Source organism: Oryctolagus cuniculus, chromosome 16, assembly GCF_051225735.1.
Source record: "Oryctolagus cuniculus isolate XC-2025 breed Fujian yellow rabbit chromosome 16, ASM5122573v1, whole genome shotgun sequence".
NCBI lineage: Eukaryota > Metazoa > Chordata > Mammalia > Lagomorpha > Leporidae > Oryctolagus > Oryctolagus cuniculus.
Genome location: NC_142882.1, coordinates 24,729,012 through 24,737,324, shown reverse-complemented (window position 1 = coordinate 24,737,324; position 8,313 = coordinate 24,729,012).

The window sequence follows — 8,313 nt, the reverse complement described above, 5'->3', positions numbered from 1 at the left end:
ATCAGTCACACCTGAAACCTGCATTAATCACCTAAGTGTAATCAATAATTAAGAACCTTATCTGGAACTCTTTGTAACCTTAAAAGCCTTTTTGATATGTAAATCTTTTGTGCTCCTTCTTGTAAACAACTGGTCATGTTTAAATACTACTGGATTTGTTGAATAAACAAACAAACAAAAAAAGCCTTGTTCAGGACTTGTCTTGGCTCCATTCTTTTTCTCCTTGTCCCTGCATTCCCACTCTCTGTTTCAGGAAACCAGGTTCTTTGTGCTGCAGGCCTGCACGCACAGAGTCTTCCCTTCTCCAAATGTGAAAGCAATGTCCACCAGAGCAGAGTTTGCTCAGGACATTCTGGCAATTTCTCAACCCCCTATACTATAAGATAGCACTTTGGGAGACCGAACAAGGCCTAAAGATGTCAAGTAAACACAGTCTTAGGACTTTTCTTTTGCCAGCTCCAGACACACACTCCCATAGAGGCCCTGAATGACTGTAGGACTTTTTAAATGCAGCAAGGAAAAGAAAACACAAATGCAGTAGTAACAGGAACATTGATAAAAGTCTAGAAAAGTTTTCTGAATGTGTGAAAAAAGTTATTTTCTCTTTACATTTTTGTTTGAAATTTGCATGATGTCTAATCCTCAGAGGCCTAACCAAAGTTTTAGTTATAAATAATGCAAGTTTCCTAAAATAGAAACAAATAAAGGTAAGGCAGAAAGTTTGCCTTTCCTCCTTTTAAATCCAGCTCCTAAATTTCTCACTACTTTAGTCTTTAAATAAAAACCTCACTGCTCAGAACAGAAGTGGTCTCATTCCAACAAACACAAAGGCTTGTCTCTGAATGGCTGCCAGCTGGCACCTGGCTACTCCCATCCAAGGTAGAGGAGATAACACCCAGTGAAGTCCACAGAATGCTTCAAAGGCAAACAGCCCACTACCACATGCATGGAATGGACAATGCCAAGTGTTACTTTTTTTTCCAGCTTTCTTCTTTCTCATTGAATTAGCCACACTCACCTACATCTTGATAAAGCTATGTGCTAATGTAGGTCTTCAAAGTACCTGAATTTCTAGTGAGAGCTCATGGTGATTCAGTAGTGGTAAGGCTGAAAGCTATGTTAAATTGTTTCTGGGTCCTACAGAAGCACAGCACTTGTTTATCCCACTGTGTTATAGCTCTCTAAAAATACAGCCAAAATCCCTTTGCCTGGGTGTGCAAAGGTTGCCTTGTGTTTCACTCTTGAATCCCTAGGAGAGACAAAAGGGCCACATCCCTTTGGAAAACAGAAAGCGAATTAACTCTTTACATCACCCTCTTTTGAAGGTTAGCTGAGATGGGAGACACTCAGGTTTCTCATTCAAGGTGTGATGCAAAGTCCCTTAGTGCCTCAAACTCTTCTCTACTCTCATCAGCTTAGGTCATATATAAGGCCTTTTGAAAGACTTAACCTTAGGCTAGTGCTATGGCATAGCAAGTAAAGCTATTGCCAGCAGCTCTGGCAACCTTATGGGCTCTGGTGGGAGTCCCAGATGCTCAATTTATGATCCAGATCCTGCTGATATGCCTGGGAAAACAGTGCAGGGTGATCCAAGTTCTTGAATCTCTGAATCCAAGTAGAAGATCCAGAAGAAACCCCTGGCTTTGGATCAGCCCACCTCTGGCCATTGCAGCCATTTGGGGAGTAAACCCATGGATGGAAGTTTTCTCTCTCTCTCTCTCTCTCTCTCTGCCTTTCAAATAAAATAAATAAATCTTTTAATTTTTGACAGGCTGAGTGGACAGTGAGAGGGAGAGACAGAGTAAAAGGTCTTTCTTTTGTCATTGGTTCACGCTCCAATGGCCACCACAGCCGGCGCGCTGTGGCCAGTGTACCACACTGATCCGATGGTAGGAGCAAGGTACTTATCCTGGTCTCCCATGGGGTGCAGGGCCCAAGCACTTGGGCCATCCACCACTACACTCCCTGGACACAACAGAGAGCAGGCCTGGGAGAGGGGCAACCGGGACAGAATCCGGCGCCCCGACCAGGACTAGAACCCGGTGTGCCATCACCCCAAGGTGGAGGATTATCCTAGTGAGCCACAGTGCCGGCCAAATAAATAAATCTTTTTAAAGGAAAACCTTTTGGAATCTGTAGACAGTATATATATATATATATATATATAGTATATACAATCAACTAGACTGACAAATCCAAACAAAAATTAACCATCGTCATTAAGAAATGCTTCCAGGTTTGAATGCTGACTTTGTCATGCTTAGCAATAGCATCTTGGGTAATCTCTGTTCCTCTTCATCTGGAAAATGATAACAATAGTTATATCTAGTGCTTAAGCAAAAATGAAATGGGACAACACATTTAGAATGCTAATAGTCATGTCTGGCATATAATGACTCATTAAATACTGGTTAACCACTATTACTATTATGTCCTAACAGGCTATTTCCAATGGGCTACCCTTGAGTTCCCATACTCTGAATTTATAAGCTCAATCAACACATCATGTAGCTGCAGAGGGATCAATGTCTCCCATATTCCTCCCTAGAGTGCTCTAGACTACACATAGGGCAAACTATATCCAAGGAGACTCTTAAGAATACACAAGATGAATGGAATTAAAGGGCCAGTGCAGTGGTGCAGTGGGTTAATCCTCCACTTGCAGTGCCCGCATCCCATATGGGTGCCGCCAGTTCTAGTCCTGGCTGCTCCTCTTTGAATCTAGCTCTCTGCTGTGGCCTGGGAAAGCAATAGAAGATGGCCCAAGTGCTTGGGTCCCTGCACCCATATGGGAGACCAGGAAGAAACACCTGGTTCCTGGCTTCAGATTGGTGCAGCTCTGGCTGTTCTAGCTATTTGGGGAGTGAACCAACGGAGGGAAGGACTTTCTCTCTGTCTCTACCTCTCAATGTCTGTAAATAAATAAAATCTTTTTTAAAAAAAGAAAATGGAATTAAAAGGTAAGTTAACTTTATTACAATTAAAAAATTGATACCTAGTTTTTCTCTGACACACATTTTTAATGAAATTTCTGAAGATTCCTCATGTACCCTCGTCTCTATCATGGGCAACGTATTGATTTTCAGAGTCCTTTTGCTTGCACACTATATTTTCTCACTTGATTTAACTCACATATAAAAGCTTTAGGAAATCATGGGAGTATCCATTAATAGGTCAGGCCTCCCAATATCAGTAGTCACTGGGTTCCACACTCCCCTTCCTTCTCAGAGCTAAGTTCAGCTAAGTCAAAGAAAAAAGGGTAGTTCTTTGTATTTTATTCCTGAAAACATCAATCTTAAGACATTTTAAGTCCTCTTTTAAAGCTTCAAGTTGGAGAGAGAACATTTATCCAAGGTCCATGATCTAGGTAGCTGATTATTTTTAGCATCTTTGAGCAAGAATTGGTAATGAGCTTTTAATTTGAAGGGCTTAAATCACCAAAGTGTTCCAAGTTTCAGGGAAGCACCACAGAATTCAAAGGAAATCTCATCAATTGCTTTCTGTCAGTTCACTTCCTGACACTCACCTTCCAATAAAAGCAGCCAAAAGACTTTCTAAGATCACAGATACACTTTAGTGGAGCCACATTCCATGTCCTTGTTTATAAATTGGTTTTTAAATGGTCAGGGATTGAGGTAATATACTTATTCTCCATTACACAAGTCCACAAAACAATACAAACTTTGTGCCAAGAAAGAGGAGACAGAGCATGAAGCCACAGGCAGTCCAGGTTTATTCAGAAGGTTTATTCACTCCAAGGTGAATGCATGGCAGAGAGTTCCCAGCAAGCACACAGCAAAGAGAGAACCCCCTGTCTTACAGACTAGTGCTTTATATAGTACAAAGTAGTGGGAAGGAGCTTGGAGGTCTGAGTTAAAGCAGAGCTGCTGAGATAGAGAAGTGCTTGGGCTAGATTTAAAGGTCCTTTGAGGTCACAGTGTGAGCTGGGAGGGGTTTGGAATGAGGCTGGATTCTGAGGCTGAGCTGCTGAGATAGAGGGAGACAGCTTGGGAAGAGTGAAGGAGATCTCAGGCTGATAGCAGGAGCTTTCATATATTGTTGTGTCCAAAAGTTGAGGCAGGGCAAGGATGGTCAAGGTGGGGGTGGGGGGAAGAGGCTGTATTAGCAAGACAAAGAAACAGGAGTCTGCTTGTTGTGTAGGTGAGAGGTCATCATGGATGTAAGATTTTTTCTTCCTCCATCACTGTGTATGATACATCCAGAATAAAGGATACTTTGGTGGCAAATTTCTGATATAAATTCTATAATAAAAATGTAGCCAATCACAATCTTTTGCAGTTAAGATAGATTTCTGTGGGTGATCCCATGGGACTGCCTGCCCTGCCCCATGCAGAAAGTTGAGAGGGCATGGTGAACCATGCTTGCTGGGAGGGACCCCACAGCCTGGCTGCTGGCAAGTTGCAGGAGCTCCAGGCCCATTTCCTCCATTCCCCGCTTCCTGTTGGAAGCCTTGTGGCTGTGCTTTTGTGGTTCATAAACAGAGAACTGATAAGCAACACCCAGATGTGGGCTGGTTGCACAAAGGAGCCCAGGAGCCTATGAGTCCTATGTGAGCTATAAGTCGATTAGTTAGAAGCCTTTTGGCATGCTGCCCCTTCTGCCCTATAGAATTACTATTACCACCCCAGGCTTTTTTCTTCCCCTCTTACCCTACACAAATCTGTGCCTGATTGCTAATAAACAGACATGCTCATCAGGTCTGTCTCCGGTGCTTCTTGTTGAGTGACGCTTTCACTCTTCCAGCCTAACAAATGAGAGTCTCACACAAAGAGACCACAGATGTCAGCCTTTCGATAATGGGATTCACGTTTGGCTGCCTTTCAGCTGGGAATCTGAGGAAATGTCTAGCAAGGGTAAATGCCATAGGAGTTGTCAGAGACCTAGTAGAGAAAATGATGTGCACCACCAATGGCAAAATCCAGCTCTAATGACAGAACTCCAAACCCCCAATATGGAGCCACACATTTAGCATCTTTCAAGTCAGCAAAGAGTACTTATATTTTGCAAGAACTCTCAGTCAAGTCTCAAGCTATATGCATGCCTATATTTGTTTTAAGAAAATATTATTTGTTGGGTCATTTTAGGAAAGACCAGCAGAATATTAGCCACATTGGGCCCTTTATTCACAAGTTCCTACATCATTACTAGCACCAATTCAGATTTAAGAGGAGGGCAATTGCTAACCTTGAATGTGCATCTTGGGGAAGGGGCTAAGGGGATGTAGTATTTCCTATCTCTTTGCTCATTTTCTAGCTTGCAAACCTCCCTTCCCCTTCTCTAGTAGCCCCAGGTAAGAAATCAGCCTGCTTCACTTGCTCACAGGTCCTTCTTGAAAATCCCATGGCCCACTCTCCCTCTGTCAGACCCTCATTCATATCAGGCATGTCGGTGAACGCATGGGACAGCACCTAACATTGCATATACGGTTGTCATTATGACCTGCATACAATAACCAGAATTTCATCTGGTGGTCTCTCAGCATCACCAAACCAGGTTGTTGCACTCGACTCAGGCTCATCTAAGTTCAGAGGAGCATTAGGGGAAGGACATGTATTTAGGAGACCACCCTGCCTTGCAGGGTTAACCCTGCCACATCATCCCCTGAAAATATTGTTGCTATGGCAACTTTCCAACCTTGAGGCCAGTGCTTCATACTTCCTCTGACTGTAGGTCTACACACATCCCTTGGCCTCATCAGGCACTCCAGGAGCAGACTCCATGCATACTGCAGTGCTGGTCAGGCAGAGACAGGATTAGCTCAAACCACTGCCACCAGTCATCCCTGATGTGTCAACAGCTGCAGGCAGTACCACGAGGCCACAACTCACAAAATGTCTTCAGGCCTTCTGTGATCATCCTACTCTGTGGGCTGATGTGTGATGCAGCAAGCCTCTGAGTCTTCTGCTGTATCCTTTGACCAATGGGCTCTAGTGGGGCAGGGCTTTTCCTCCCCAAATGCTTTCTACACTGTCAAGATAGTGCCTGTCCAATTCTGGTCTTCAGGGATTTGTCATTGTTCCAGGAGCATGTACTCAGGAGGTGGGTGGCTGGGCACTTCTGAAGTGTGCATAGGATTTTCTTTGTTTTCTTTTTCCCTCCCTCCCTTCCTCCCTCCCTCTCTCCCTCTTTCTTTATTCCTTCCTTCCTTCCTTCCTTCCTTCCTTCCTTCCTTCCTTCCTTTCTTCTTCTTTCTCCTCTTTCTTTCTTATTTTCTCCTCTTTCTTTCTTTCTTGCTTGCTTTGTAAGGAGGACTCTGTGGTTGAGCCTGACCAATGTCCCCTGCCTCAGTTTTCTTACCTTCAAGTATACCTATAAGCTGAGAATAGATTCATGAGTCTTCCATTTACATGATACCTCAAGATTCTGTTCATTCAGCCATACGTTATCATGTGCCCTGTGATGTGGGTCTATGGGAGGTCTGGTGGCATGAGAGGTTTATGCTAAGAAGACAAGGCCAGAAAAGCCTTCCTATGAAAGAGGGAATCTCAGGGTTAAAAAGATTCTGGCTTCAAATGTGGGGAGCTCCCATAGTCCTCTCAGCCAAAGCCAGAGGTGATTTTATCTTTCTTGGTTATGCCTCTCTGCCAAGACATGGGCACTAGGATAGATATTGGGAGATCCCAGCCTTGTCCAGGTTGATGAGTGGTTTGACAGCCTCCCAGTCAAGATCCATGTTCTGATCCCAGCTTCAGTTACCAAGCTTCTACCTATCATCTGTCTATTTTCATTTCATACAATGCTGTCATTTCTAGGCTCTGCTTCCTCTGAGATCTCTTTTTTAAAAAAAGATTGATTTATTTATTTGAAATTCAGAATTACACAGAGATAGAAGGAGGGGCAGAGAGAGAAAGAGGTCTTCCATACCCTGTTTCACTCCCCAGTTGGCCACAAAGGCAGGAGCTGCCCTGCTCAGGAGCCAGGAGCCAGGAGATTCCTCCAGGTCTTCCCATGAGAGTGCAGGGGCCCAAGGACTTGTGCCATCTGCTTTCCCAGGCAATAGCAGAGAGCTGGATCAGGAGTGGAGCAGCTGGGAATTGAACTGGTGCCCATATGGGATGCTCACACTGCTGGGGGTGGCTTTACCCTCCACACCACAATGCCAGCCCTGAAATCTGACCTTAACCTGATGGTTCCTGCCTGATAGGCATGGCATCCAAAAATGATGTAGGAGATTGTATTGTGCACCTACAACTTTTGTCACATTGTTTTTAATTATCTATGTCCTTGTCATCTGTCCACCAGGACTCAAATTGCCTTTAGAGTAATCATGATACTCACATTATTCATGTTGCATCAATTATACCCAGGAGAGTACCAGGCATAATGCATACAAGTCATCCTGTCTCCATTCACCCTCTGCTCCTCATTCCCACAGTGCTAGGGGCTCTTGCTCTTCTCCTCCTCCTCCTCCACCCCTCCCTCTGCACAGCTACCACCACCATGAGACCCACACACCATGCTCCTCTACTCCCTCTGACCCCATACACTCTCCAGTTCCAGTGGATCCTAACAGAATGGCATATCAAGTGTGTGAGGTTTAGTTGTACTCATGAAACAAAGCTACAGTACTCCACTATCACTAAGTGAATTGTGGATGTTGGACTTGAAAGCTCTGATTTTTGTGCTCAGTTCTATGGTCCTAGAACAACTCAGAGCATGGCAGAAATTAAGGAGATGCCTGCCTGCATATTACATTCATTTAGGAGCCACAGAGCTCTACAGCATTGTTGTTGGAGCCGTTTCCATTTATTCACTGCTCAAACCTATTGCTTTCTTTTCTGCTTTGTGTCCATCCACTCATATCAGAGTAGCCAAAGCAGAGTGAGTTTTTTATGAGTCATGATGGTGACCCAGTGGCTAGACACCTTACTTGGACTTTATAATGTGCATTTTGGTTATTACAGGAAATTTTTTTAGAGATTTACTTATATTTGAAATAGTTCCACAGGGAGAGAAGGAGAGGAAGAAAGAAAGGGCAAGGCCCTCCATCTATTGGTTCATTCCCAACTGGCTGCAATGGCCAGAGCTGCGTCATTCTGAAGCCAGGAGCCATGACCCAGGAGCCAGGAGCCTCTTCTGGGTCTCCCATGTGGGTGCAGGGGACCAAGGCCTTAAACCATCTTCTACTGTTTTCCCAGGTCATAGCAGAGAGCTGTAGTAGAAGTGGAGAAGCTGGGACTTGAACCGATGCCCATATTGGATGCTGGCACTGCAGGTGGCAGCTGTACCGACTGCACCATAGTGCCAACCCTACCCCGCGGAAAATTTTTCACTTCTTTCCTGCTTGATTGT